At 59.5% G+C, this 24,217-nt stretch overlaps 1 protein-coding gene across 4 annotated transcripts in view; it reads left to right on the top strand.

Annotated features, from left to right (window-relative positions):
• The first annotated feature begins 12,048 nt into the window (after window positions 1–12,048).
• MICAL3 (microtubule associated monooxygenase, calponin and LIM domain containing 3) overlaps window positions 12,049–24,217 on the top strand; it is a 118,661-nt gene continuing 106,492 nt past the window's right edge. For all 4 annotated transcript variants that reach the window (XM_054586589.1, XM_054586591.1, XM_054586587.1 and 1 more), the window contains exon 1: window positions 12,049–12,174. The gene's annotated coding sequence lies outside the window, so the exon portion shown is untranslated. The remainder of the gene's footprint in view (window positions 12,175–24,217) is intronic.

Here is a 24,217-nt window from a genome sequence, read left to right as displayed (position 1 = left end):
CTGAGGCCGGTGGCCCTGAGGCCGACAGGCTCTCGGGCTTCCTTCTGCTCCGCCATCCCGCCCAAGTTACTTACAAAGAGCGAGTGGTGGGGATTCACCCAGCCCGCCTGCCGATTCCTTCCTTCGCGGGTCCACGCACAGTCCGGCTTTGGCTGCGGGGAGGGAGGGGTCGGGCCTGTGAAGAAGACCATGCGGACACTCTGGCAGCAGGGCCCTTCCCGGGCCGGGAGGGGCTGTGGGTCGCGCCCGCAGGCGCGGGCTGACTTCCTCGCGGCGGGGCTCCCCAGGTGGGGGCCCCCCAGACAGGGGCTGCGGTAGCGCCGGGTAAACGCCCCCCTGCGCGTTGGGGTAGGATTGGGGAGCAGGAGGAAAGAAGGGAGAGAGGCCCGGAGGTCGAGAGGGTTCCGTGGGGGTTTGAGGCTGAGGGCTGAGGGACAGGCCGTGCGCAGGGCGCCCCCCGACACTCCCCTTCCCCGACGGCTCCGCAGATGCCCGGGACCTAGAGCGCCCAGCCCGCCCCCGCTTACCTGACCTGCTTTAGGCCCAGCGGGGCTCCAGCTCCGGTTCCCACGGCAACCGCGACGAGCCGGGCGCCCGCCGTCGCCTGCGCCCGCCCCAGCCCGGGCTCCGCGGGAGGACCGGCGACGGCCTCGCCCGGGGACCCCCGGACCCCACAGAAAACCGGGGGAAGGACGAGGGGGGCAGGTGGCTGCGTGCGGCCACGGTGGGCCCTGCACCCCGGGGACCCACCGCCGCGGCGGCCGCGGGGGCCGTGCACGCAGGAGAAGCGGTTTGAAGCCCTAACTGGTGAGTCCCATCGGGTCTCCCTTTACGCGAACAGATCTCCTAAGCGACAAGGCTTCCTGTCTTGATGGAAGCCTTTTTCAAAAGGATATTTAAAAATGGTTCATGGTTGGGGAGCCTTTCCCTTTCCGACACCTCCGGGTTTCTCGGCGTCATCGACTGGTCTCTCTCTAAGCACCGCGCTCCCCTAGCGCGTGACGGCTGCGCCCAGTCCGCGCGCCTGCAGAGCGCGCAGCCCCCCACCCGCGCGGGCACCCGCGTCGCAAGTGCGCACCCGGAGCCCACCGCAGAAGCAGCAGGGCCCCCATTCAGCCTCTGGCATCCCATTTGCTCTCTGTCCCTACCCCGCAACCCAAGCAGGCGCGTCCGCGGGCGAACCAGGGGCAGGCCCGAAGTCAGAGGAATGCCGGGAGGTCCTGGGCGAAGCTGCGTGCTTTTTGGCGAGCTCACGGCAACCAGCCCCCGAGCTCCGCCAGAAGAAACAACCGCCACCCCGGGACAGAGTCCCCTTCCCTCCAGCGGGGGGCGCCGCGCCGGACGCGCTGCGCGCTCAGCAGCGCTGGACCACCAGCTCCGGAAGGGCGCGCGTGATCCGCTGCAGTGAGTGCGGCGCAGGGGCCTGATCCTGGCAAGAGGACGGCTCCGTTCAAGCCTTCCTGGAGGCGAAGGGAAGGGCCGGGGGACCGACTGCCGGGGACCGCGTCTTGTTTTAAAATCAAGTGATGGTTTCCATGGCGAAAGACTTCGTGGGTCTCCAGTCCTCTCCTTGCCTGTGAGCCCGACCCTCCCACCCTGACTTGCCCCATATCTTCCCCATTGGTGTAGCGCTGTGATCGGCTACAGTTTTCATGGTTACAAAGATCCCTTTCTGGGGCGAAATCTCGCCAAAATGAAAGGTAAACAGAACGCTGAACGCTGGGCCTCGGCAGGGCTAGTGGCCTGGTCGCTCCTGGACCCTGGCTGCCGGTTGGAACACCTGGGCGCTTTACAAAGTGCTGGGGCCGGAGCCCCATCCCCAGACACTCTGAGTTTATCTGTCTGGGGTAGAGTCTAAACAGTGGGGTTTTATTTAAAGCTGTCAAGTGATTAGAATGACCTAAGTTTGTAATCCGCTCTTCCGATCAATCAGGCCGCACCCTTCCCGGTGAACCTGGCAGTAGCTTGGCCTCCCAGGCAGACGGCTGCACAGGGCCGGGTTAGCGACCGCCGCCCGTGCCTGGAAGCGCGGGCTGCGCCGGGAGGTCGGGACGCGGGCACGGGTGGAGGAGGGACCGAGCGAGCGCCCCTCCGAGAACAGCCGCCTCGCAAAACTCTGATTGACAGTCCAGGGCGAGCGGAAGGAGGTGGATGCTTCTGCAAGTGAGCGGGATGAGAGGCGTGGCTGCCTGGGGTTGTGGGTTCGAACCTGCTCCGCTAACCGCAGTCCCACGTGCGACTCTCGCGCCACCGCGAGGAGGGGCGGGGGTCGGCGGCGCTGAGGTCACGCCGATGGAGAGGCCCCGAATCGCGGAGCATCCTCCCTCTCGGGCCTGCCACCCGCCAGACCTGCTCGAGCTGCCTTCAGCTGCGGGGAAATCCGAAAACCCGAGTTCCCTGAAAATTACGCAGCAGGGTAAGCTCCCAGCCCTACCCGCACGGGTACCGGGGGGAGGGCAGACCCGCTCTGGGTGTCTTTGCGCGCGGAATGCTACGGCCACTCGCGACCAGTCACTGTGCGGGGAAGCTGGCGGGAGCCAGACACTCCGCCGCGGGCCGGACCGCGAAGTGCCCCAGGGCTCGAGGGGTCAGGCGAGGCCTCCAAACGCTGGGCGTGAGAGTCAGACTTGAAATACCCGGGAAGGTGAGCCACCCGCCGGGAGCCGGGTCCCACCGCCGCGCCGCGGAGAGCGTCCTGGGAGAGACGGAGCCGGGAAGGCGGGCGGGCTGGTGATTGGCGGCCGCCGGAGGCCCGGGCGAGCGACGCCGGGAGAGCCGGGGTGGGGGCCGCACCGCTCCATCTGCACGTGTTGGGGACGAATCGAAGCGGGTCAACGGCCGTGTGAACTGCACCCGATGAGCCTGACGGCGAGAGGAGACAGCTCCGCGGGCGGATTCACAGTCCCTGAGAGGCGAGGGCGAGGGCGAGGGCGAGGGCGAGGGCGAGGGCGAGGGCGTCCTCGCTGGGCAGGAGGAAGCCAACGAGCAGGCCCAGGCGCAGACGCGCGCTCGCGAGGAGCCGCTGTCCGGGGTGACGCGTCTTCTCGCAGGTGAGCGACCAAGCTGACACCGCCAGGCTGTTGAAGGTGCAGCAGAACGTCATCGTTTATTGTAGGTTGCATTGTACATTGGTAAACTTTGAGGGGAACGCAGCATGATAATAATACCTGGGAAGAGCTATGGAACTCCTCTACCCAGGAACCCTTCCCAAGAGAGTTACTCAGCAACGGTTTGAAGAAATTCCAAATGCAGGAAATGTATACTCCATTGTGTTACCGATAATAGGAAAAAAAATAGAAGTAGCTGAAATGGCCAACATTAGAGGAACGGTTTAAAAGTTTCTGGTTCATCAGCACAATGGAATAGTTTGCATTTGTAACAATGAGAGTTTCATGACGAACAATAACAAACAAAATAGCAAGCACAGCACATTTGTCATCTGGGGAAGACAGGGTACGCCGTGCAGGAGGCCGCGCTGAAGTGAGGGACTACAGACCATTGTTAAGTTCGAAGAATTCATTCGCTGTTGAATGTTGCCTTCTCAATAGCAAAGAACTCTCAATAAAACCTTCAAGACTGGAAGGAATGAATGTGGAAAAGAAGAAAAGAAGTCCTAGAAATTATTGTAGTACCTTACCGATGACTGTTTTCTCAGGCCTAGACGCCAGAAAACTCATGAGAACCACAATGATGTTGAGTAACTTCACCTTCTGGGCATTTCCTTCCCTCTCGTTCTGAGCCAATGTGAACTCCGGTCCATTCTCCGCTTCCAGCGGGAAGCCCATCTGCTGCTGGGCTGACCAACTAGCCAGGTTGCACTTTTCACAGCTTCAATCCTGAGAAAACCTGGATTTATCTCTGAAGACACGTCAGAAGTTTTAATACAAATAACATCTTTCTTTCACTGTTATGAGGGAACCTTAATTTTTCCAGCATTGGGTCCCCCCCACCCCCATTAAAAGAATTATAAGAACATTTTAAGTAGGTCACAGCTGTGAAGGGAAAGATGTTATGTGATGGACAAGCTCTGGGGAAACTTCCTTAGAAACCGGGCTGCTGTGGATGTTGAAATGATGGAAAGAGTGGGGAGAGGGGAAGAAACAAATCCAGCACCTCGGAGGATGCATTCGCTGTCTCAGACCAGCTGGCCTTGGCTCCTCAGCCTTGAGAGGAATGGAAACTCTCGCTCCCTTCCTCCTCCAGAGGCGTGTTGGGCAGGAGGGACAGACGGCATGCGTGTGTGCCCCTGTGTGTCCTCCTTCCGGGCATTCCTGGCTGGGTGAGTCAGCCCCAGTCACGCCCAGCATTTGCGTCTCCCTGCTTCACACACATGCCAGGAAGAGACGCCCGCCTGCCCTTGGTGCGGCCTGCCTCGCGGATGGGGAGCAGGGCGCGCTGGCTGACCTGCCTGCCGTCGGATGCGGGGGCAGGGGGAGAGACACGACCCCCAAAGAAGATGTAGGCGCTGTTGCCCAGCAAGAGGGCCTGGGTGCTGGGCAGGCTCATGCCGTGCATGCGCCCCACAGAGCAAAGCCAGGCCCGGACCAGGCGCCGGAGCCGCCCCACGGGTGTTTGCTGCTGCTGGCGTTTCCCATCACCCCCTGCAGGACTGCAGTCCCGTGCAGCCGGTGGCGCGTGACAGCACATCCTGAAATGCCACCTCAGGGCTCCCCGTGCTCCTGCCCTGTTGTGATCCAGGCAGAAGACAGGGTTTGAACAGGGTGGTGGCGGGGGAGGGGGGCTGACAAGGTGCAACCGCAGGAGGGGGCTCGAGGAGGCCAGGAGGCTTGCGGGGGCTCGTGGCCACCCCGGCCACATCCTGCAGCCCCGAGAGCTGAGGACACGAGCATGTGCCACCTTCCCCATCCCCAGATTTAGTGCAGCTCTGAGCTGGCAGCAGGCGGGGACAGGACACAGCCAGCTATTTCTGCTCCCACTCCCCCTGAGGGCTTTCACTGCCAGGAAGTCAAGATTTTTAGGAAATAAAAGGAGCGTCCCCAGATAAGGGTCAGGGCGTCTGGCCCAAAGGGCTGCGGCTGCCCGGGAGCTCTTTTCTCCGCCCTTGTGCTGCTGTGCTGCACCTGGGGACAGACCTGAGGGACCGAGTCCTCTTGTTGACGTGCACAGGACATTTCCGAGCAGAGAGACGTGGGCAACACCAATGGCCAGCGGTCGTGGCTGTGGCTGGAGGACCCGGCAGACGATAAATCCGGAGGAGATGCGCATGCTCTTCTAGGTCCCTTCTCTCCCTCCCTTCCTCTCTCTCTCTCCGCAGGGTGGGTGGCAGGAGGGATGTGGGGGCTGTTGTATTAAAATCGCCTTGATTTTTTCTCATTACATAAGTTTGTTCATCGTCCATTCTTTTCCCAAATGAAAAAGCACAAGTAAGCAAAAAGAAGATAATCTCAACCCACCCGTCCACCTCTCCTCCTGCATGTGAACGCGTGAACGTTTGTGCTTTCAGATCCCCGGCCTTCCTGACCCTCCGCCTGCCACTGCCTGGGAGTGAGGCTGCTGACAAGCCCTGGTGCCGGGGGGCGGGGGTAGGAGGTGGGGGCGGCTCTGCTTCTCTGCTCGTGGGCACTGGGACTGGGGAGAAAGGAGACTGGCTTCTGGGGATACTTTCCCGTCTCCCCGCTCTCCGGGACACTGGCCTTGTCTTCTGCGTGCAGGCCGCCCGCTCTCGCAGAACGGCCCCTTCCACCTGGCCCTTCTCCGTCCTGCCTCCCTTCCCCGCTGCGTGGTCAGCTCCTGGAGGTCACGCCCTGCGTCTGACTGACCCTGGGACGCTCCCAGCACCCAGAGCTCCTTGCCATCGCAGACACCCGTGACGAAGCACTGAGGCGCGATCAGAGGCGTAGATCGCACCGAAGCTTCATGGTCTCCAGTGGGGGCCCAGAGGCCTGGGGATCCTGCGTGTGCCTTTGCGCGGCACTGGACAAGGGAGATTTGAGACCTTTTCCTTCCTCGTAACGAGGCTGATCCCCTGGGGTGTGTCCTCTTGAGTTAAAATGCCGGTTCCTATGCCACTGGCCGCGGGCTTGTCGGTTCCAGGCTGAGGTCCTTTCAGAGCACCTGCTCTCCTTCGCCACTTCCTGACCGTGGGGCATCACAGGCGCTCTCCCCTTTTCTCTTTCACAAGTGAGAACAGCTGTGTGAAATGTTATTTTCAAATACAACACAATTGGACTGACCTTGACCTCTGCCTCATGCAGCGTGGAAGCCAATGCTTTTGTGTTTAGAACAATGTGTCTGAGCAGCGGAGGCAGGTGGGGTTGGAAGGCAGGGCTGAATGCGCTTCCACGGGCTCCCGCCTTGGTTTCTCGTGCCTGCACTTAGACTTTCCGGCCACTGCAGGATGTACATGCCAGTGAGTTTCGGGGAACACCTCTTAAAGAAGTGTGTTTTGCTATTGTCTCATAAAAACTAATGCAAAAGTAGATTTGCAGTTTTGTCAAGTTGCATTTATTTAAATTTCCTTTTTTTCTGGCAGAGTGAAACTGGCAAGTCAATCAAGAATTAGTTAGAAAGATTTATTTAGTTAAAAGATTTTGATTTTTGTTTAACCCTCAGTTGGAGATGTTGGCCCAGGGATAAAGCTCAGAGCCCAGGACATCTACCAGCTCAGGGACCTCCTGGCCCACGACCCCTTAGCTTTTCTCCAGAAGACTGGGTTGGCTTCAACTCGGGGTTTTGTGCAGAAGAGGAGCAAGGGTGTCGGCTTTTCGAGTCCTCGCGTCTCCAGCAGGGCCATGTGACGACAGAGGCAGCCCAGGGACCACGTTTGTACCAGACCACTGTGCTCCTCCCTCCTGACTCCCTCTGAGCCTGCCGAGGCATCCTCTTCAGGCTACACACCTGGGATTTCCCTGGAGGAACCTTAAAGCAGACGCCGCCGGTGGCAGTGGCGGGCGTGATATTTGGGACGCTTGGAAGGGATGTACCGGGTTCCTGTGGGACACTGAATCCATCCACAGTCAGTACTTTTTTTTTTTTTCTTTGCTAGTGACAGAAAGTTGACCAAACTGGTTTAAGTTAAAAAACAAACAAACAAACAAAAAACTCCTGGCTGGGTAGCCCGGTTGGTTAGAGCATTGTCCTGAGACACGTGCCAAGGTTGCAGGTTCGATCCCTGGTCGAGGCACAGATAAGAATCGACCAGCGAGTACACAGATGGGTGAAATGACAAGCTGATGTTTCTCTCTCTGAAAATAAAAAATAAATAAATAAATTTGAAAAATTTTAAAAAATAAAAAAAAAGGGAACTCGTTGTTTCACAGCCTCTCATGAGGCTCCTCGATTCAGGGCTCACAGATGTGACCAGACCCAACCTTCCCTCTCTGCAGTTCTCAGCTCTGCTCTTCCAGGTTGGCCGCTCTTTCAGGCAGCCTGTACCTCGTGGCCCAACAGGGCTCCCATAGCTCCCAGAAACACCTGCATCCCACCTCCAGGCCCAGGAGGGGTTGCGATCCATCCGAACCAACCACACTGAGAAAGGGCAGGGGTAAAATCTTCGATGGGAAACCCAGCAGGCCACTGATGGCTAGAGAGGAGGAGACCCCATGGAGGTGATCGCAGAACAAAGATAGAGCCAAGGGACGAAAAAGCCAGGCAGGAGTAGAGAGAAACATTGAGCGGATGGGCCATTCGCTATGCCAGCCTGGTCTGCCTGGGGCTTGTCTGCATCAGAGAGTTGGGCGTTGTTGAGGAAATGCAACTGATTTCAGTGTTAGCCGGTGCTCAGGTGGCTCGGGTGGCTAATCTCCTTCTGCAGCTGGAACACTTTTCACGTGAGCGTTTGTTACCCGCCTCAGAGTTGTGCAGATTGTGTGTTGTCCGAGCCCCTCTGTTCCACTACCTTTCTTATTGGTTCAGGTGAAGTGACACAGAGTTTGTCTGACCGTTGAACACGTGAGCAGATTCTACTCTGATTTCTGTATCGTTTTTCAGGGATTTGGGAGAAGAGTGGGTGAGTGTAGGAAAAGGGAAACATACACTATAATAATTAAAATAACAAGATGTTTTTCATCTGTCAAATTGGCAAGGATTACAAAAGCAAAGAAATGCCCAAGATTGCTGAGAGTTCGGAGAAACAGCCCCGCCATGCCTTGCTAGGGGGAGTGTGCATGGCGTGAGCCTCCTAAAAGACAGTTTGGAAACATATCTGAGGCATTTAAAAAATGTATATGCCCTTTGATCAAGCAAGTCTACTTCTAGAAATATTAAGAAATAATTATAAACATATACAGTATATGGATCATCCTTGAAGTTACACATAATAGTGAAAAATTGGGAATAATGACTAAAAATGATCTTGTTTAAATAACTTAAGATTTAGCCATATGATGCACCCATTTAAAATCATGTTTTAGTATAATATACTATATTGCCATGGGAAAATACCTAGTCTGTTGTTAAGAAGAAAGTAGATTGCAAAGCTATTTGATCAAATTTTGTTAAAAAGGTAGATACAAAACAAAAAATACAAACACAAAGAAAATACAGGAAAAAATACATCAACGTAGTAACAGTGATATGCTGGGAAGGATAATGGATAATTTTTATTTATTTTTTGTATTTCTATAACATTTTTAACAATGAGCATATATTACTTTTGAGATCAGGTTTTTTTTTCTTAAAAAATAAGACAAAACACACCACAGTTCTTCTAATGACCAAATGAGGGATTGAGATTATTTTCTCTGCTGTCTGGTACATGCCCAGTTATTTCGGGGTACCCTCCATCGCTCCACCCTTCTCCCCACCCCGCCCTCTCCCACGGCTCAGCTCCTCCTCCTGCTCTGGGCCAGGAGCGTGCATGTTGATGGCCTGGGCTCCTGTCCCACACCTTCCGAGGGGCCAGTCTCTCCACCCCAGGTGAGTCTGATGTCTGTCACCCTCCTTCACGTAGCAGGTACAGGCTGGGCAGTGATCCATCAGGATGGCCCCAGGCCACCTGACAGTTCTCTGTTGATAGTAGGTGCCCAGTAGACGCCTGGATGCATAAATAAAGCACTCAGATTAGCAGAGACGTTTTAGGGCTCTCTGGGGACAAGGAGACGAGAGAGGGAGGGGCCGGGCCAGACCAAGAGCAGCTCAGGAGTATTGGCTTCAGGACACTGTGCCCAGGCCTCTTCTTCGATCTCAAAAGCTCGCTGGCTCCCACACTTCGTACTCCGCTAGGGTGCCCACCCCCGAGAGGATTTCAACAGTTTTTAAAAAATGAAATCATTAGCCCACCTTCTATTTCACGGGCTGTGGAGCAGGGTATTTTACTAAACAGCAAGTCGGAAACTCACCTGAATTGGTGGGCCTTAGAGCTGCACAGAGTGCCTCCCTCACAGGCATGGGGCTGCTTCTACCTCTAGGCAGAGGGGACAGTGTTCCTTGCCCTTTGCCATGGAACTTGCCAGATGTGTCAAAGGCCTAAGCTCACTAACAGAACAGGAACAACACACCAATAAAAAGAAACACAGTCCTCCTCCTCTGCAGGAGGCTTTCTTGACTCGGGTTCCACCCCCTGCAAGCACCCGTTGTCCCCCACTCCCTGGAAGGCAGGCGTGGGGTTCACTGTATCGTGTTTGTTTCCTGTTGCCATCACCGTCCTCTGCGTGTCACACGGACAAGGCTGCGCTCGCGCAGGGAGCAGGGATTCAGCGGGGAAAGCGCGCAGCTCCCTTGTGCGCCAGCCTCGCACCCGCTACCGGCGGAGCTGCAGCCCCCTCCCTCGCCTGCGCACGGCGCCCAACCTTCCTCACGTGACTGTTTTGAAGCTGGAACGTCATTACAGCTCCAGACACAAGTGTAAAACATGTTGCGTGTGTATGACGTTCTCTCTTGTACGGAATGCAGTAGGCTCCTGAGAAACGGGAAATAGAATGGCACTGTGGGTGGCGCGGGTGGGCAAGCCAGCTCCTGCGCGCCCCTCCTCCTTCTGCGGACGGGGAGAGTGACCACACTTCACAGAGCTGACGTGAAGGTGAAACGAAATAACACATGCAAAGCGCTTCTAAATAGTACCGAGCACATATGAGGGGGGACCCCCCAAAAACCAGAATTATCTTCCGGAGGGCGGACCCCGTGTCGTCCAGGCCTCCCCCGCGGGGGGCGTGTTCTAGGAACCATCAGTGCCAGCGCACCAGCTGGCGTTGTTGTGAGAGGCTGCGTTGGGCTTAGTGGAATTTTTTCGAAGACTCTTTCAACGCATTTGCGCATTTCATGACGGGTGATTCATGAGCACAGCTGCCCACAGGGCGCTGCGTGTTCAGCAGTTTTTGACCCAAAATGGTATGATCTCTGTGTCCTACCCTCCCTCTTCACCTGATCTGTCCCCAGAGACTTTTTTGTTTGTTTGTTTCCAAGGGTGAAAAAAGTCCTCGAAGGGAAATATTTGGCCAATGTGGAAGAGGTGAAACAAAAAATGGCGGAAGGACTAAAAGGCATCAAAACCAACAAGTTCAAAAACTGTTTTGAGCTTAATAGGTGTATCGCATTTGAAGGTTACTGAAGTTTAAACGCGTAAGAATAAATATGTTTTCTTGAGAAGTAAATTCCATTTTTTGGTAGTGCCTCCTTGTAGTAATCATCAATAAGTGTAAGCTGCTGCTGTAAAAGAATGAGAAAGGTAAATATGTCCATAAGAATTGCATACTGGGGCCCAAAACCAGGGTTATGGGGGCACAGAGTAGAAATGGGAGCTCTGTAAATTAGCAGCTTCCGTGGATCAATCCAGGAAGGCTTCATGAAGGAGCTGAACTTCCAGGAGCTCTTTGAGTAACAGAAGATTAGTTGTCTGTCTGGGGAGTGGAAACTGTATCCAAACACCTGATAAAATTTGGAAGAAGGTTGAGTGGGTGTAGGGTTACCAGATTGATGGGAAGTTGAAAAGCTCTGAAAAAAAAGAAGCTTGGTAGCCAAAATGTAGGCCTGCCCGCAGATAGAAAGCTCTACAACAGAGCAGACCAGGCCCCGAGGGCTGCTTTCAAAGTCTTGACCTTGGCAGCGGGGCTTCGGAAGCATCCCGGCTGTGCACACCCACGGCCTGCACAGGCTTCGGAGGGACGGGAGCCCTTTACCAGCTCCAAGGAGGACGCCGTTCAAAGGGAAATGCATATTAACTGCACTTTGGTCTAATCGTCTGGCGGAAGCGAGAAGAGAAAGAGGTGACTGTTGGAAGAGTAGAAATTCTGAGATATTCGGGGGCTGGGGGGCTCTCTGCATATGAGAATAAGAAAAATGCCCTGTTCCAGGAGAGCAGGGACCCAGAAATAATATTTAATTCGTCTTTATAGCAGGGGTGGTTGATACTGTCTGTGTAAAGGACTTGGAGTTAGAAAGTCTACCAACTTCTAACCAGGTATTGAGGATGGTGGAGCATGCCCCAAATCGGAGACTGAATATTGGGGAATAAACACTGTTGAGCCCATACAAAGGACCGTAGGGCCACGAAAGAGGACCCTCAGAGATCAGTTCTTGTCTAAGGTGCTCCCTGTATTAGAGGAGGAAACTGAGGCTGAGAGAATGGAGTAACCCACCCAAAGCCTCTAATCCAAGCATTTCAGGATTGCCCTAGTCTCTTTGTTTCCCGTTCGGGTAGGATCAGGAAGAGAATTCCCGTTTTGTTGTGGGGCGGCGGCGAGCCGCGAGCGAGTCCCCTTTAAGCGCATCCTCTCGGGTCCCCGGTTGGCAGGCTTTGATGAGCCCACCGCGCCTTCCCATTGGCCATTTTGTGCGGCTCCTCGTCCCCTTCCAAGATTCCCAACCAATCCACTGCTCCCTCTGGCGCCGGGGCGGGCTTTGAGGAATGTACCATGAGGACCGTGCGGGGGAGGGAGGAAGAGTAAGAGCCTGGCAACTGCGCCTTTCTTTATCTTTGCCTGGCACCGTGGCACTCCGCGCCGCCGGAGCCCGTAGGTAGCAACAGCTCCCGGAGGCGGGGAGCCACGCGGAAGCGCCCGAGGTGCACTTAGCGCTGCCACCCCCGAGGCTGCGGCCCCGTGGTCGAGCTGCAGGGCCGCAGCCCCCGCCCTTCCATGTGTCCGCCCCGCCGGCGGCCGCGCGGCGCACTCGGCTGCGCGCTGGGTGCAGTCGCCCGCGCCCGGGGCTGTGGAGCACGGGGCTGGGGCCGGGCGGCGGGGAACGCCGCGCCGGGGGACACAGCAGCATGAGGCGCAGGTGAGGACCGCCGGCCAGAGCTCCGGATTTCGGCGGACGCCGACAGGCGCTTGAGGCGGGTGACCCCCGCCACCCGACGTGTGGCCGTGGCGCTGCGCCCCGGCCGCCCGCGGGCGCGGGGCTCGCCGGGGATGGCGCCGCCTTCTGGCGGCTCTTCCAGCCCTTCTTCGGCGGGAGCCGTCCCCCGACCCCTGCCCTTGACCCTCGGAGGTGGAGGCCGGCAGGCTCCGAGTCCGGGGAGGTCTTGGTGCCTGGTGGGAGTGAAGCGGGGCGCGGATGGAGGGTCTGGGAGGCGTTGGGTGCGGGGGCAGGAGGCCGGGGGCGGGTGGGGCCTGATTGCCGCCCGCTGCCCGCTCGGCCTGCCCGGCCTCCGGGCGTTGCTGAATCCTGCCCTGAGCGCCCTGGTCTGCAGTCCGGCGGGGCTGCGTGCGCTCTGGGGTCTGCGTGGCAGGTGGCCAGGACAGCACCCTCCAGTCCCGTTTCCTGTCCTTTTGTTGTGATAGTGGCGCACCGGGAGAGGCGACGGCAGCCACACGCTCGCTATCTAGGAGCCTCCCCTCCCCCTCCCCGCCCTCAACCGCCTCGGAGGTCTGCGCGGCCCCCTGGGAATTCCTGCGGGGACCGTCACCTGGAGGAGCCGCGCAACCGGTCAGAGGCCCCGGGGCGCGCCAGGACCCCGCGCGGCGGCGGCCGAGCTGCGGGGCGCCGGGCAGGGCCTCGACCTCTCCGCGGTGGACCAGGGAATGGCCCTCCGTCTCGTCTGCTGTGTCTACACAGCCCTAAGTCGGGGACCCTTTCCACGAATACAAACCACGTTTATGTCCTTTCACGTTGGTGTTTAACGCAGACGTTAATTACGGTTTGCACCAAGTGCGTTCATGCAGAGGAATGCAGGTGAATTGTAAACAGCGTCTTTTTTTAAGGCTTGTGAATTTTTTTTTTTTTTTTTTTTTTTTTTTTTAGTGGCATGTGGGTGAAGAGGATGGCGTTTAAATAGCAGAACGCCAGTGCGTGTTTGGTCCCAACTGACCCTGTGCGGGCGTAGAGGGTCCTTTAGGATGACAACTTGCCCGGCAGGGCTGAGGAGTTGGGTTTTGTAGAAGGAGAGGCGTCTCACAGGGAACTGTTGCTGCCCCCAGGCAGGCTCTGCCCTCTCATTACCTGGCCACACAGGTGCTGGGGCTGCCTTCTCTGAGCACGTCTGTCAAGGGCCGTCCACAGGATCCTAAAAATTCCGGTATTCGATTGTCACACATACTTGCATGAGAAGTCTGGCTCAGGTGGTTTTACCCCTGCACTGAATTCTTCTTGTGCATCACGGTTTAAAATTTTTAGAACTTTTCTGATAGTTTATTAAATAGCCTGAGTTAATTCCAGAATTACAGGGGAAGCATAGTTTGGGAGTTCCCCTTGCAAAGGACCTTGAGGAACCTGAACCCTGCTTCTGGCCAAGACTCCTGGTGTTCACAGCGCTCACTTTGAAATGTCCAGGACTTGATGAGCAGATTGTGATGTTTTCCCCCACCTGGTACGCTTCCCACCCAGCGAGGGCTGTTTCTAAGCGTGGCAGAGAAAATGGGCTGTGGGGCAATGTGCGTACAGCGCTCCGGGCCCTGCCTGGGGAGGGCGGCCGCTTAGTGAACGCGAGTGCGTTTTGTCTCTCCTCTCCAGGGGCTTGTGGGTGACGAGTCGGGTGCCATAGGATGACATGCTCCCTCCTGAAGTGAGCCCCCCGCAGCCTTGTTCCCGTCCCAACCTGTAGCTCTGTGCCGGAGCTTTTATGGTAGGCTATAAATGAAGTTCAAACCTCTGGACCCAGAAGCAAAAATCCAGCAAGGAGAAACCGAGCTCTTCCTGGTGGCTTGCGTGTTGCGCTGTTCCAGAGAGGACAGCGCGCACCCAAGGGCAAGAGGTCTTACCCCGCCCCGGGCAGGAAGCTGCATGGTCAAAACCCACCCTGGCCTGGGTCTCTTGAGCAGTCCCGTGGGCGAGGAACTTGGGTGTTGGTGTGACATGCCCGAGTGGAACCCTAAGCTTCCCTAATTCCTCCTGCGTAGGCTCGGCGTCTGGGCGGTGGCCTGGGGTGGGGGTGGGGGCCGAGCAGTAGGTTCAGGTGTGCCCCTGACCTGGGTGGGGAGGGGACCTGTGTCATTCCCGTTGTATAGGTGAAGACTCGGAGGTGACGTGATTCCCTCCAAGTTGCCAGTGAGTTGATGTCTGAGCTGGACTTGAACTGGATTGCCCTGCTTATCTTACATTTCATTGATACTTTTACAGGAGAAAATAAAACCCTCTTTTTGGGGAACATGATGGACTAAAGACACCAGGCCATTGTGTTTTCCTGGTGACGAGAGAGCTAATAGTCAGCATTTGCAGGTGTGGGAGCTGGGCGGGGCCTCCTGCGCCGCACCCACTTCTCCCCCACTGCCTGTGCAGGGCAGGAATCCTCAGGGCTCCTGGCTCTGCAGGTGATGAACGAGGGTTTGATGAGAGTTGGGGACAAGGGGGTGACAGAGGCAGGGCTGGCCCTCAGGTCCAGGCTGCCTGAGTCCCAGGTATGGCCTGCGAACCCTGCTCAGCGGCGGCACTGGAGCGACGCAGCGTCCCTGGCACGGTTGGGCTGCCTCCCTGGCGTCAGGGGCTGTGGTGGTGCTGGGCTCTGTTTTTTATTAAAGACATTTTTTCAGTTTACTAATTTTTAGAGGACCTCAACCTGTTGCTCCACCCGTCCACGCGCTCACTGGCTGATTCTTGCTGTGCCTTGACCAAGGATCGAACCGCAGCCGTGGTGTCTGGGGATGGAGCGCCAACCGAACGGGCCTGCCGGCCAGCGCTGTGGCTTTGTTTTTCGCTGAAGTCGGGTGTTCACACCCTGGCCTTTTCTTGTGCCAGAAGCATTCCTCTAGTGAGGTGGAGGGTTATTTCTTTAGAGATAATAACCACAGATGAAAAAACCCTGCATTTGGAGACCTGATGTATTCAGTGGACCAGGCGGGGAGGACGGGGCGAGAGTGGGGTGCGTGGTGGACGGAGGGCGTCCGTGCCGCCCAGCCCAGGGGGTGTGCCGGGATCCCTGCATTTTGACTTGCGCTGCGATTGAAACTGTACACCTAGGGGCTTGGCGCTTGGGCTGAAATCTCTGTAGTAAACGAGGCTCTCAGTTTCCTTAGGTGGCAGGCTTGAAAACCTGATTCCTCTTTGGTCTCTAGCGTCACAAAATTGTGGGAACGGTGGAGCTAGGGTTTGGAAATTCACCTAAACTCTTTGTGGACTTCCCATTCCCTTCGGACCCGTCCCCTTTGGTTCCACTTTTAGGAACCAAGATTCAGCGTTAACCCTGTGTCGTTGGGCAGGGCGGTGGGGAGGGTTAGGCCCTGAGGAGCTGGGGATGCGTCTGTGGATGGAACAGCACCGCCTGCCCTCTGCGTCCCAGCTGCACGCGGCCCGCTGTTTTCTCGGTGTTGGCTTTAGCTGTCTTTATCGTTATCCTTGTCCAGACACTGGGGGAGGGGGACAGGCAAACCGTCGCCCCAAACTGTGCAGTTCATGACTCTTTGCCATTGGCAAGGCAGAGTCTCACAGAGGAAAGTGGCCGTAACTTAGAACAACGGAAACAGCGGCGGTGATCAGGTGGGAGGATGGGGAAGAGGCCGGACTGTGCTGTGCCGTGGGAGGTGGGCGCAGAGGGCGGGGCGCCGGCTGGGCTGCCAGTGTGCCTCTCGGTGAGGAAGCCGAGGAGGCCGCGTACCCCGCGTCCCTCGGCAGTGCCTGCTCTGCGTCTGTCACACGTGGAAGGAAGAGCCAGTGTGTGTTGGGTGTGGATGAAAACAAAACCAGCAGTCTGCTCACGTAGGTGGGTGTGCAGAGGCTGTCCATTGTGCGTCTGGCGAGGGACCGGGCCTGGTCAGCCTGGCACGGACAGCGACAGCGTGGACACTTGGTTAACTAGTGGCTTTTACTGAGTTTTCCTTGCTGCCTTAAACTAAGGAGTAACTGCATGGAAGGCACAGTGAAGCTTCAGTTGGTCCCGCCTTGTCGGCCCTCCCGCCCGCCTCTCTCCTGTTGCCGGTTTGCCCCGTCCGTGCCGCGGCCTCGGGAGCGAGCGAGCAGGGCCCGCCTCGCAGCGGGAAGGTGGAGAGGGGGCAGGACTGCTCCCAGCGCCCGCCTGCAGCCCCGGGTTCCCCCAGCTCATGCGCCTCACAGGTTGTCACTGGCCCGCAGGAAGCCAACCGGGCGAGGTCCGGCCGGCCCACCAACGCTGCCTCGTTCTGAGCAAGGCTTGTGGGGTTTGTGTGGGAGGGGAGAGGCCATGGGGCTGTGTCAGGGCGCTGGTGGCCTCAGCAGGGATTGCCTCCCAGCGGGCGGCCCGTAGGGACCACCAGGCTCCCCAGGCTCGGTGCTGGGTGGGCACAGGGAGCTGCGGGGGGCACTCCTGCGTTTCCTCCCTGTCACCCTGGGTTCTCTCCCTGGAAGCTGCGGGAGAGATGCATTTAGGTTAATCAGCACGTCCTTTAAAACTGGGGCAGAGTTGGGAGGTGGTTTTGAAGCATTTAGAGGTGGGCACAGGCTCCATGGGCTTCCAGCAGGGCCACCTGGGATGGGGTGCGGGTCTCGGAGGCCACCGGCCAGCCCGCCCGCCGGCAGGGACCTGGAAGGGGTGTGGCTGACGGCTCTGCTCCCGGAAAAGGGGAAGGGTCCTTTGCCTCCTGCCCCCTGCCTTCCGCAGATCCTGCAGCTGCCCCAGCTCAGCGCCTTTGTAGGTGATTTTTATTTTACATGTTCAGTTGTTTTAACCAAGCTCATCTGGGATCCTAACCACTGTTGGGAACAGAACCTTTTACCCAGTTTGGTCATGTGTGGTCAGTCACTTACTTTCCTGTAAAAACGGAAAAGGGAAGTATTTTAACTAGTGAGATGTAGGGGGGAAAAAATCAAAAATCAATCTGCTTTTAGCATTCTAAGCACTTTTCGACAGTTGTATGGTGATAGCGGTCACTCACTGAGCGTGGCTGTGGGCCGGACACCGTGCCGCGCGCTTTGTGTGCGCACAGCGTGCCCAGCCTTCAGACAGGCATCTCCACTGCTGTCCTGCAGGAGAGCTCTTCCCGAGAGGGGCAGGCCCTGCCCCCAGTCAGCTGCAATGCCGGTGACTCCCCAGTCCTGCGTGTTTAGTCACCTCGCCTTTCCCGGGAAGTGTGGAGGGCGTGCGGGAAGAGGAAAGGGGAGGGAATGCGTGAGGCCGCGCCTGGCGCAGGTGACCAGGGATGCAGCAGCACCGGGCTCCACGCTGGGGCCTCCTCTCAGAATGTCCCCTGAGCGGCTGCTGGGCACGGGCCAGGCAAGTGCTGGTGAACGATGCCGTTCACCGGCGAGAGGTCAACACGTGGGGAGGTGGGGGGCGGAGACACAGATGCAGAAAACAGAGTTGCAATAAGGGACTTCATAGGCTTGGGGAGCCCTGAACGTGACGCAGTAAGAAAATTTATAGTAACTGGCAAAGTAGTTCTTCTTGGCTAGGTTTTGTTAATTTTGCACAGGTGAGACGGACAATTCCTAGACTTAGATGCCCCTGTGGCTGCTGTTTCTGGCACGTTTGTGCCTTTGCAGACTCCTCTCGGAGGACCAGCCCTGTACCTGGGCTGCAGGAAAGGCTGGGGCCTCGCCGCGTCCCGCAGGCCACCCGATGGCCGGTCCCCAGGGTGGGCCTGCGGCTTGGCAGGCTCTCCTGGCAGTGCCCGCCTGCCCCGGGGCTCGGGGGAGGGCGCGGCTGCCAGAGGAGCCTGCTCTTGGGGCCCTTTCCCAGGCATTCCCGCAGGGGTGGGAGCTGCCCGGGCACGGAGGTGCCTCATCGGTGCTTTGAAAACAGCAGTGCCTCTGTGAGTGCCAAGGCCCTTTCCACGCGGGACCCAGAACTGGCGGCGGCCTTGAGGCGGCGTTTGCCAGGCCCCCACGCCTCCCGCTTCCTTGCGCCTCTCCTCGTCATGGGCCAATTTTAGAAGCTGATCCATTGTGGGAAGAGGCCTGATGGGATTCTAACGGCTGGAGATTCTTAGTCAGAGACAGTCTTTGCCCGTGTTCTGATCTCTTGGGAGACCTCTGGGTCGGACAGAACCTCCGCCGGTCTCCCGGAGAGGCGTGCGCACCCGCCGCGCTGCCTGGGCGGGCTCTGCGCGTGGCGCCGTGGGACAGCGGCTAAGGAGACGTCCTCTCTCTGTGACCATGGCCCCCGAGGGGGTTCGTCAGCTCACAGGTATCCCCGGCTTTGCTTTAAGAAAACTTGATGCAGGACATGTGGTTTGACTTCCGAAATACAACGCTGTGCGTCTGCCCTTCTTGGCTTTAAATTTAATTCTTCACATAAAGCGATTTTGCAACAGCACTTGTTCGCCAGGAATTTACCGCTTGACGTTTCCATGTGCAGCTCTGTGAGGCAGTCTGGTCTCCCACTGTCAGCGGGAGGGGCCGCCTTGCCCTCTCCGTCCCCCGCCACACGGGCAGCCTCCCAGGCGTCACCCGGCTCCCAGGCCGGTCATCCGGGCATTGGGTGGGGCAGGCGGAACCGGGTGCCTCGCGGCCATGGGGGAGGACGCCTGCGGGCAGTGCCCGGCCGCCCGGCCTTTGCTTGCACAGGACCCACGGCGCGTCGGGGTCCGTCTGGAACGCGGCCGGCGGCGCCACGCACCCCCGCCCCGGGTCTGCGCCCGGCCTTGGCCCCCTCGCTGGTCTCCGCCGCTTTGTGAGGCCCAGGCGGAGGCACTAGGCAGCAGACCCTGCGGTCACGGGGGTCGAGGGGCTCGGCTGAAAGCCTCACCTGCGCTGCGAGAGGGCCGTGCTCAGGTGGGGGAGGTGGGAAGGACCCGATTTGTGAGGAGTCCGTCTCGGAAGCGCCCCCGGCGGCGGCGGGCTCTCCTTTGCTCGGCACAGCAGCGCGGCAGGTGAGGTGGGTGACGCGCGCCCGGGGGGGCGGCGTGGGACTCCGGGCGCTCAGACGGCCTGCCCGAGGCCTCTCACCTGGGCCGCGACGGGGCTGCACCAAGAGGAGAAAACCCCCGACGTGTTTCGGCGGAGCGTGGGACTGCCGGAAGTGGCTCGCGCGGCCCCACTCGCTGGGGGTGTGACCGTGGGTGGTGCCTGGCCGCCCCCGGGCTCTGTCTCCGCTCGGTGCAGGGGCGACTGCACCCAGTGTCCCGCCGGGTGCGGGCAAGCACAGGGTGTGTACACGGCGCACCGCGCGTGGCAGCGTGGGCCGGTGTGGACCCGTGTGCGGGGAATGGGGTGGAACTCGGAGACTTCGGCTTCCTGGCATCCAGCGGCGGCCTCCCGCGAGCACAGGGGGGCTCGTGCTTATGAACGTGAGGCCCCAGCCTCTGCCGTCTGCTTCACCGCTCTCTGCCTCAGCCCGGGCTCGGCCTGACTTTTCTCCTCAGCAACTCGTCATTGTCCTGGAGTAAAGGGCGTCCTGGAAGACCTCGGTCACCGCCCCGTCTCTCGGGCTCCCGCACACGTGGCGCCGTGCGGCAGCCCGTGACCCCCGCCCGCTCGCGCGCCTCGCGGCCCCGGAAGGCGTGGTGAGCCGCCGCGGAGGAGCAGCGCGGCCGCGCCGCAGTGGCGCAGACCGGTGACGTCAGAGCGCCGGGCACCGTCCGCCCTGCCGGTGAGGTGAGGCCGCGCCGTCCCGCCTAACGACGAAGCCGCGCAGGTGGGTGTCCTGTCTGCGGCCACGCGGCCTGGCGGGGAGCAGCCTGGGGCCGGAACCCTGGTCCCCCAACCGTCACGCGCCCTGTGGTGCGTCCCCGGCCGCTGGCCCCGCGAGGCCGGGGCGGGGGTGGGGGGAGGGCGGCCTGAGGCGGGCGGGCGGGCAAGGGGGGGCTGCGAGCGCGGGGCGGGGCGGGGCGGTGTCTGCGCTGCCGCGCCAGGCTCCGTCTGGGCGCCGGGAGGCGGGCGGGACGGGCTCCTTGCTTCCTGGGGCCTCCGCGGAGCTGGGGAGACAGACACGCACAGCTGGTGTTCGTGGCGTCGCGTGGTGAGCACAGGGCGGGGGCAGGACGGGGTGCCGCGGGGGCAGGGAGCGTCCAGGGCGGCCCGGAGGCCGGGGCGGGGAGTGCGGCCTCGCGGCCCGAGAGCGTCCTGCCAGGCCCAGAGTGGCCCGCGGGCTTCTCGCGCTGGGAGCGGGTTATTCACCGGGGCCGGTGGGCGCGGCGGCGGCGTTGTGTGTTGGTTCCTCTGGCGGAGTCACAAGAGGAGATGGGCGTCCGATGAGTCCGGCGGTGGGAGGAGTCGCCGCGTTTTCTCGTGAAGGTCAGAAAGCAAGTCCTCGGGTCTCAGTGGCCGCGTGGCGCTGGTGCAGGGGCCCAGGGCAGCAGCTGGTCAGCTGGTCAGCGGGTGGGCGCGGCCGCAGGCCAGCCACGCCGCCCCCCAGGGCCCGCGGTTGACCTTCCTGTATTTTCACACGTCATAAGTGGTCTTTTAACTTCCCCCGACCGACCGTGCAAAAACGTCAAAGCCTTCCTCCCTTGCAGGCCGGGTGTGGCCCCCGGCTCTAGGTGTGCGCTCCCTGAGCGGCAGGGACGGGGACCAGGTGCGGGCGGACGCGTGGAGGAGGGGCCGCTGCCCAGGCCTTGGCGCGGGGCCGAGGCCGCCGCCCTCCCAGCCGCGTTCCGGTAAACCCGGCCTCGTTCCCATAAACCCGGCCTCGTTCCCCCCCCCCGCCCGCCCGCCCCCCCCCCCCGGGCCGGGAAGATGGCTCGATTCCAGAGAAAGACCCAGAAAGAGCCAGCGTCTCGGTGCTCCCGGACTCAGCACGGTGGTCGGCCTGCGGCGCGAGCGTCTCCGAGCCACCACCGGCGCCTGGGCCTCCGGGCGCCCCAGCGCGAGGCGGCCCGCCTGTCTCTCAGGCCATAGGCAAAGGTCCTTTTTTGAGTAACTCTTAATTTTGATAAAATTTCAAATTTACAGAGAAGTTGCAATAGCAGAACTGGGAGGGCTTTGTAGCTGTTGTCCACATTTATATATTGGATCTTATCAGGCGTTTACGTTTTGCCCTGTTTGTTTTTTCCCGTGCCCTGTACGTGCATTCGCTCCAATGAAAGTGGGAGGCGTTGTGCCCCCTGTACCCCAAGACACTTCGGCGCCGGTTTACCGAGAACAAGCGTGTCCTTCCACAGCCCGGCGCTGGTTGAGACACCGCTGTTGGCCGAGGGTGGTGTGGGTCCCAGCTCCCTTCACAGCTGTTCCTCTGAGATGCCTGTCAGGCAGAAAAGGACGCCGCTGTCCCTTTAGCAGCGTGGTGGACACAGACGGGAACCTGCTGGGCGCTGGAGCCCACACCCCCGCGGCGGTGGGTCCCCAGAACCCCCGCGGGGCTCTCAGTGGGGCGTGGCAGGGCCAGTGACCCACCGAGAGGAGGAGGAGCCCCGGGGCTGAGGGCTCCCGAGTTACCTGAGCCAGCGCCGGAGCCCTGCGCCCACATCAGCCTCCCCGACTAGCGCGCCCACCACCCCACCCTGAGGCCCCAGTGGCGTTGTGGCTTCCTCAGCCCGCATATCCCCCACCCCCGCCGGCATCTCAGCCTGTGCAGAATGGGGTGTTGCCCACGTTTGCTCTAGAAAATAAAATAGGTTGGTCCAATTTATTTTGGAAATTACCATTTCTGACTTAGAGCAAAAAGGGATTTTCTTTTTGCTGCTTTAAAAAAGCAAAACTAGAGGCAGGGCAGTGTCATTCCTCCTGGGGAGCCTGAGTGCTCAGCCTCAGGGGCACCTCGGGAGGAGGAGCCTGGAGGTTGTGGGCGAGGCCGGGGCCGGGAGGCCGTCTGGGCCGCGTTGGGCCGAGCTCTCTGGGACGGGGTGAGAGGCTGGGTCTGGGCCTTCGTGCCGACTGGGCTGCGCCTGCTCCCTCTGCTTGGTGGCTGCTGCCTTGTGATCTGAACGAGGCACCTGCAGTCTAAGAATCGAGGCCTCGTGTCCTGGTCTGAAAAGCCCAGCGGGCCGTGGGTGGGCGTGTCCCAGCTCGGCACTCACTGAGCCCCGGTCTGTGAAGCAGAGGGTGTTGGCTGCCGCCAGTGTCAGGGGACATACTGGAGCCACAATTTGAGCAGGAAGTCGGCAGGTGTGTCTGAAAACAGATGCGAGTGCCATGCACATTCCTGCGTTTTCACAGGAGTGCCCGGCACCAACAGAGGCCCTGCTCTCCGTGGGCGCGGAGTCTGAAGCTGCCGGGACAGGGTCTGCTGGGCCGCGTGGTTCCTGGAATCTGCCAGGCCAGGTGGTGAGATTGGGGGAACGTCACCTGGAAAGTGCCTAGAAAACACCGGGGACCCATAAGCCGTGGTGCATGGTGCTGTGCCGTTGGGTTGCCCCCCCCCCCGCGCACCCCCCCCCCCCAGGCTCTGCTCAGGCGTCTCCGGCCTGTGTTCCCCAGGAGGTCATGTCCGGAGGCCCCACACCGCTGTCTCTGTGCGGCGTTCACGGCTCCCAGTAAATTTCAGCCCCCCTCCCCCTCGCCCTCCAAACCCTTTCATCCTGCCTGTGGTTTCTTTCCTCCCAGGTGCTCGCCTCCCTCCGGCGCGCACCACTGAAGTTCAGGGGAGGCCGCGCGTGGTCCGGGCTGGGTGTACGTCCTGGCTTCGTCTGGGCCAAGTCGTACGTCCCCTCACGTGGGCGACCTACTCCTGTCGCTCGGGCTCCTCGTTCGTAAGCGTGATCCCTAGCTCAGGATTTTCACGAAGAGCAAATGCGTCGGTGTTATGAAACGGAGCAAGCGTGGGGTGCGCGGCCGAGGACTGCAGCTTTTACTGTTTCCTCCCACTGGAGCGAAAGCGTCCTGACGCCGCAGACCTTTACCTGTTTAGTTCTCTGACGTCCCTCCATTCAGAGCAGGGAGCAGGGCCCGGAGCGCAGTGAGCGCCGAGCGGAGGTGGGGGCGGCGGGGGGCCTGGGCTCCCCGTCTGGCTCTGTGCGCAGGGGCCACGTAGTCGGGCGGGGCCTTTTCAAAGAGCCGCTTCACTTTTAGGCAAGACGTGGGACTTCCTGGTGTGCACGCTCAGCTTCTTTCCAAATCCCCTTCTAATACTGCTGAATTCTGATGGTGTTAATTTTACTGTGTCAAACGTTTACATTCAGTTTTATAGCTTGAGTCCCATAGGATTCAGTGGTAATTTCTGGTTATTTTATTCTGGCTTTTCCATTTTTGACGCGTTTATTTTGATTCTTCCCTTCTTGGCCTGCTTTGGACCAGTGTCTTCATCTGCCCTCTCTGCCCCCTCGGGCTCACGCCTCCCTGGTCTGAGCTGTGAGCAGTTAGATAAAACAAGGGGCACCGGGCACCAGGCACGATAGCGGCCTGGCTGGCGGCAGGTGATGGGTGTTGATGCCTTCCCTTCCTCAGCTGCACCTGGAGAAGTGAGTCACGCAGGCGCAGACTGGCGGGGGAGGGGCGTGGTGTGGGGGCCAGGGGGGCAGGGGGGACGGGGCAGGACCGAGGTGGCGCAGGAGGTGCGACCGTCGCAGGCCAGCCTGGCTGGGGCAGTTAATAAAAGGGGCTCTTTAGGGTCAGACCTGATGCTGAGTGAGAGGTTGAGATTTTTTCTTTGGTGCTTTATTTTGACATAGTTTTGGGAAAGCGCAAGGATAACGCGAGGCGCTCTCGTTCCCCTTCCCCGACCACCCATCATTTTCGTTTTGCCTGTTTGCTTCTCCACGAATTTTTCCTTTTCTCTGTATGAAACAGGGACGTTGTACTCATTGGCCCCTAGGTTATTTGGGTTTATTCCTAGGAACTGGAATGTTCTCTTAGATTTTGACAGGCAGCCTTAGGCTCTTCAGTAGCGAAGCGGCCGCGGGGCGTGTGGCGGCAGCGTGGGATGATCTCCGCTGGGGGGCGAGGAGGACGTCGGTGACCGGGTGGAAAGGGCATCAGGCCCAGGCGGGGTTAGCGGGGCCCTGGGCGTGCGCTGCTGGTTGAGGACCGGGGGCGGTGCCCTCGGGGAGGACAGCGGTGTGCGGGGCCTGAAAAGGCCCACTCAGCCTCGTTCCGTCCTTGGGGG

Source organism: Pteronotus mesoamericanus, unplaced genomic scaffold (assembly GCF_021234165.1).
Source record: "Pteronotus mesoamericanus isolate MK-2021 breed Mesoamerican mustached bat unplaced genomic scaffold, CSHL_Meso_final contig_94, whole genome shotgun sequence".
In the NCBI taxonomy this organism is placed as follows: Eukaryota; Metazoa; Chordata; class Mammalia; order Chiroptera; family Mormoopidae; genus Pteronotus; species Pteronotus mesoamericanus.
This window is presented reverse-complemented; position numbering and strand designations above follow the sequence as displayed.